Source organism: Citrus sinensis, chromosome 9 (genome assembly GCF_022201045.2).
Source record: "Citrus sinensis cultivar Valencia sweet orange chromosome 9, DVS_A1.0, whole genome shotgun sequence".
In the NCBI taxonomy this organism is placed as follows: Eukaryota; Viridiplantae; Streptophyta; class Magnoliopsida; order Sapindales; family Rutaceae; genus Citrus; species Citrus sinensis.
The window spans coordinates 32425661-32431660 of NC_068564.1; positions in this window are offsets into that span (position 1 = coordinate 32425661).

A 6000-nucleotide genomic window follows, 5' to 3' on the forward strand; every position below is an offset into this window, starting at 1 on the left:
TGTCCACTGATTACATAAAATTACAAATTCACCCCAAAGTTTCATGAATTTACCGAATTGCCCCTGCCGGTCAACGGTGACCGAACTTCAGTCAACGATGACGGGGAGCTTAGGTCTGCTAGTTCCGGCCTCGATGAATCCAACGGTGGTGGCAGTGAGTCGCCACGCGCGCTACCGGCGGCGGATCGAAGTTCCAAAGTTCCGCAAATTTTCGGAGATCATTCGGCGAGTTCCGGGCGTCCCCGGCGGTCGTTGCTGGTCGGGAAATGTTGCTGGGGATGTGAGGAACCAGTTCCAAGTGGTGGCGCGTCACAACTCCGGCGGGATCAACGGCAACGAAAACGGGTCGAAGCCGCGACTTTTCGAGCTCGATCACCGGCGTTCTGGCCAGTTTCCGGCGACGATAACAGCAGGGATACGATGGTCTGCTTCCAAGCTTCAGATCGGTACCAAGCACGGCCGGTAAAGTGGCTGGAGTTGGGAGAAATCGTTGGGTCAATCCGCGGGTTACTGGGTCGGGTTCTCGGGTCAACGGGTCTGACTTCTCTCTCTATCTTTCTCTCTCTTCTCGGGTTCTTTCTCTCTAAAATGGAAAACCCGTTTCCCTCTTTCCAGTTATACAATTCTGCCCCTTTTTTTTTTTTTTTTTTTTTTTTTTTTTTTTTTTTTAAGCTTAATACAAATTAAGCGAATTTCAGACCCGTTACGAAAATAAAATCCGACCATCGGCGCGTATAATCGAGCTCAATTTATCCCAATTAAACTATAGTGACGAAATTAAAAATTAATAGAGAAGAGGAAAATAAAAATCAGCACTTTATTAAGAAAGTCCAAGTGCGTATATTACAAAAAGTGGATACCAGACCGCCATGAGTTTAAAATTTAAAGACCAACCGAGCTCCTCAACAGCCAGCCCAACAGAATGGAGTGTAATATGGAAGTTGGAAATTCCGGAGAAAGTGAAGGTGTTTATGTGGAGAGCAGCCCAAGACTTATTGCCTACGGCGGGAAACTTATGGAAGAAGAAAGCTCTGCAGGATCCATGGTGCCAAAGGTGTGGAAAGAAAGGTGAAAACGTTTTTCATGCGCTTATAAAGTGCAAGTTATCCCAAAAGGTGTGGAATCAGACCAAGTTCAAAGAGGATCTAGAGGGGATGGAGAACCAAGATATGTTCACTGCCATGAAAGCTATAGCAGAGAAGCGAAACACAAGAGACGTGGCTCTGTTTGTGTCTCTATGTTGGGCTATTTGGCACTCAAGAAACCTCTTCATTTTTGAAAGAAGAAAAGAGGATCCCCGATTCCCAGTGGCCAGAGCTGAAGCAACAATTGAAGTCTACAGAAAAGTCAAAGTTCCCCAGATGCAGATAGAGGGCAGACAAAAGTCCAACCATGAACAAACATGGAAGCCTCCCCCTGAAGGGTATGTTAAGGTCAATACAGATGCTGCAATTTATATGGAAGAGCAAAAGGTGGGGCTTGGGATCATAATTAGAGATTCAAAGGGAGACTTTGTTGCAGCTGCTATGAAAATGTCCAAATTCATTGACAACATAGCCTATGCAGAAGCTGAAGCAATACACTTGGGGATGAACGTAGCAGAAGCAGTAGCAAGGGGGCCAGTGATAGTCGAGAGTGATTGTTCAGAGGTGGTTAATCAAATTTTGGGAAGGACAGGAAGCAATTTGGAGCTTTTATGGATTATCTCAGACATTAAAAAACAAATGCAGAAAGTTAAAGACATCAAAATGCAATTCATTCCACGGATATGTAATGGAGCAGCACATGACTTGGCTAAAATGGCTTTAAAAGTTAATGATTATGTCCAGTGGGTGGGCACATGCCCGCCCCATTTGTTGTATCTTTTTTCTTAATTTAATGAAAGTATGTTTCTTTTCAAAAAAAAAAAAAAGCATTTATCAAACAAAAAAAATGAGCCTTTGTGATGTTCGTACTAATGTCGTAGCTTGAGGCTTGAGCCAAAGCCAAAATGCCCAGATCGGGACTAGTGACATTGATAAAATAAATTTTTAAGTTGGAATATTTTTTATAACAGTTATTAGTCAATTGAACAACAAAATCACTGCTGTTTTTTTACGTGCATAACATACTTATTCAAGCTTCTAAAATCTGATTTAGAATTCCCATTAAATTTATAATGTGTTTACTTCTTAGATTAGGGAATGGAAATAATTCTCATTCCTCATTGTTAGTGTTTACTTGTTAAAAATATAAGGAATTAAAATAGATTTTGGTTGGAGCCCACAAATTTGAGAATGAGGAATTGAATCTCATTCCCAAAGGAGAGGTGGAAATGAAAATGGAAAATGGATTGACATTTTTATTTTTAAACAAAATCAAAAATTTCTCGCTCGTTAAGATCATTTAAATAATAATAAATAATAATAATAATTATTATTATTAAAACATTGTTAGTAATAGTAGTAGTAGTAATAATGACAACTTTAGCAATAATGATATAAATAGTATGGGTAATAATTATAGTAATTATAATTTTCACGACGATAACCACGATAATTATTGTTTAGGGGAAAATTTGGGTGCTAATGTAGGCCAATAATTCAGTGACACATGGTAAAAAAGGTCAACTAAGGGAAATTAATTTATTTGATTGGGCGTTTGGATAGCTCACAGAGAGATGCGAGGTAAGTACCTTAAGGAAAAGAGCAGTTTCAATAAGATACAAAATAACTCACAGAGAGATAGAAGTTAAACCCCTTAAGGAAAAAGGGCAGTTTCGATAACATACACAATATCAAAATGTATTATTTCAAGATAGATTTTAATGGTTAGGGCGAGGATGTGAATAGTGCCACGCCATCATGAGAGAGAACAAACATACATTCTTTTGGTTAAGGATGAGGAGCTAATAAAAAAGGAGATTTTTCTAAGCAAGCAATGAGAAAAAACCACGTCAGTTGTTCTTTTGATATCACCATAAAAGCAACAGGAGGTTTCCTTACCTCCTAAACTCATGGATGTCATCATCAAGGGACCACAAGGTAAATTGCTTAAATAGCCTCATTTGAGGGAGACCATCCATTAAATGAGTACCATGTGCCCAAAATTACCAAAATACCCTCATAAATACTCATGTATGAGTTCCATTTGTTCAATATTGAAGGGAGCTCTTTCTCTTTCCTTTTGCTTCATCAAACTCCAAGCTTTTTTTTCCAAATCTAATTTATATCGAGGTTGCTTCATCTTTTTATCCTTTCATTTTTACACCTCCATGGAAGATCTTGATCGTCTCATCTTATGAAGAAGTATTTTCCTTTATTCTTCACTTAGAAAACTCTCTAATCTTCATAAGACTCATATCTCCCTCATGTTATTATTCACTATAAACGACCTTTACTGAGGTTTTGCAAATACTGTAGAGCAAATCATAAAATACTTCATTTATATAGTGGACTAGAGATGAGCTACTCCCGTGGATTTAGGCCAAATGCCCGAACCACGTAAAACCTTGTGTGTTCTTTATTATTATACTTATTATAATAGTTTTGATATCTAGATCGTATTTCCTATATGAGCTTGCTTGAGTTATACTAGGAGCTCTACTGAAAACTCCAAATTAGCTCTCTAGAACTATCCTCCAGTTCACCAAACCTATTCCCTAAGCTCTCTTGACCATGAACTCCACGAGCTAGCCATAATTTCCAAATTCAGAACATTGCAGCTCACCTCTCTAATCACCTCAGCTTACCTCCCAAATCACTGCTTCCCAGATCACCTCAGCTATACCTCTTGCCCCGAACAACATAAATATACACCTAATCCAAAACTTAGCCTAATTTTACCCCTAAAAATATAAATTTTATTTGTTTTAATCAGATTTGACCTGGATCTGATGAGAACAACTACTTAATTGTTCAAATTGGATCTTAGCAAAAATCCGGTTAAAAAATAATAATAATTATTAAAATAATTAAAATATTGCTATTATTACTGCTATTACTATTATAACTATAATGATATTAATAATTATTATAATAATAGTAATGACTAATATTATAATAATAATTGTACTAATAATAATAATAGTAATGACTAATAATAATAATAATGGTATAAATATTTGTTTTGTTAGTAAATAAATACACAATTGTATTTAAGAGTATTTTTGTAACTTGTAATAATTCATTCCGATAATAAGACAAAGTAAACATATTAATGGGAAAACAACTCATTTCAGTTCTAATTTCTGTAGTTCAAATAAATAATTCATTTTGATTCTATTCCACATCCTAATTTCAGTTCATTTTAATTCCAACCCATTATAATTCTTGCTCATTCTAATTCTGAAAAAATAAACGCACCCTGGAGGATTTGAAAGCTGCGTTCTTATTGTTTGGTTCATTGGGTTATGCCGTTATGGACTGGACAATGCACCCAATTTAACAATTGGAGGCCGAGCTCCAATCGGTCCCAAGAATGCCAATCTTGAATTGATCCTCTCGTAGTCTCAATAAAGATGTAGTCTCGCAATTTGCTAGGTAATAAGTGGGCCAACTGAACTTTTACTTTCTTCCTGTGAAAATAATCGTGCTTTCATTGTCAATTTTTCTGTAAGGGTTAAAATAAAATTTAATCTTCTTGATATTCAAGGCTATTAAGAAGACAAGACAAAGGCATTGACAAGGCCATTGTTTGACTTGAGTGCAGGATCATTTGCAAAAGTGATTGATATATATAAAGAATTTAGGAAGCCTTTGAATCCTCCTTTTGATACTAATCCTCAGGATAATCGTTTGAAAATTTCAAATAAAAAATCTATTGGTCATACGTTATATCAATATAAAATTAATTAACTTTGAAAAAAAAAAAGAATGATGGCTAAAAAATTAAAAAAAATGGAGAATATTCAATAATTTAAAATTTAACAAATTTCCATATCTTGAATCTATTTTATAAAATATACTTTCACAAAATGAACGTATCATATCATACAAAACAACTAAATGAGCACAAAAATTTCACAGAATCAAATAAATGAACTACTGTTGTCTCTCCTTGTTAGCAAACTCTCGGTATATGCAATTGCAAGTCCTCGCAATTAAAACCTAAACCAAATCGGGAAAAAAATGATTAATTGATGCAGTATTTTATACACATGAAAATGTTTTAAGAGCATTAGCTCTGTCCCGTATACTATGAACATGCCACTCAAACTCGAAGCCGCCATTTTTGCTAAGCACCTTGAGCAAGTACTTGCAACAACATGAACACCCTCACAGTCATCAATACAAACAGTGTTTGGGAGAAATACGTCGACGAGACCAGGCATGGTGAGCAGATATCTGATGGCAGAGTTCTGCGAACCGGTGTGTTCCGTAAAAGCCTGGTGCGCGGGGGAACAGGAGCAGAAATATCCTGCTCGTCCACGAGCACGTCATCTGCGAGGCAAATTTCCTGTAAGAGGCATAAGGCCATTCCGGCTAGAGGTCGAGAGGCGAGGAGACCCGGTCGACGGCAGTTGGCAAGACATGCTCTCCAGCCCGAGAATCTAGGCACGACAGCCACGCTTTCCCCAGAACCGTGGCGTAACACGCAAGATCCCACGTTTGCCCATAACGCAGCATAACGCAGCAGTCGGAGTCCCATACCGTCCCCCAAAAAAGCGGAAACAAGATCTCACAAAACCACGACAGCCACGCTTTCCCCAGAACCGTGGCGTAACACGCAAGATCCCACGTTTGCCCATAACGCAGCAGTCAGAGTCCCATACCGTCTCGAAAAAAGTGGAAAACTGGGATTCAGAGGAAGCCTATAAAAAGGTAGCCAACGAAGGTAAAGGGGTTAGCATTTTTGAGATTAGAAAAGAAATTCTAAAGAAGAGAAAACCACGAAAAAGCCATAAGATCTGTGGCAAGCGTTCCCCGAACCTTCATATCTGACTTGAGCGTCGGAGGGTTTGCGCCGGGAAAATAACCGGCGTACTCTGACTTGTCTGTGTGCGCAGGAACCTCTGGAGAA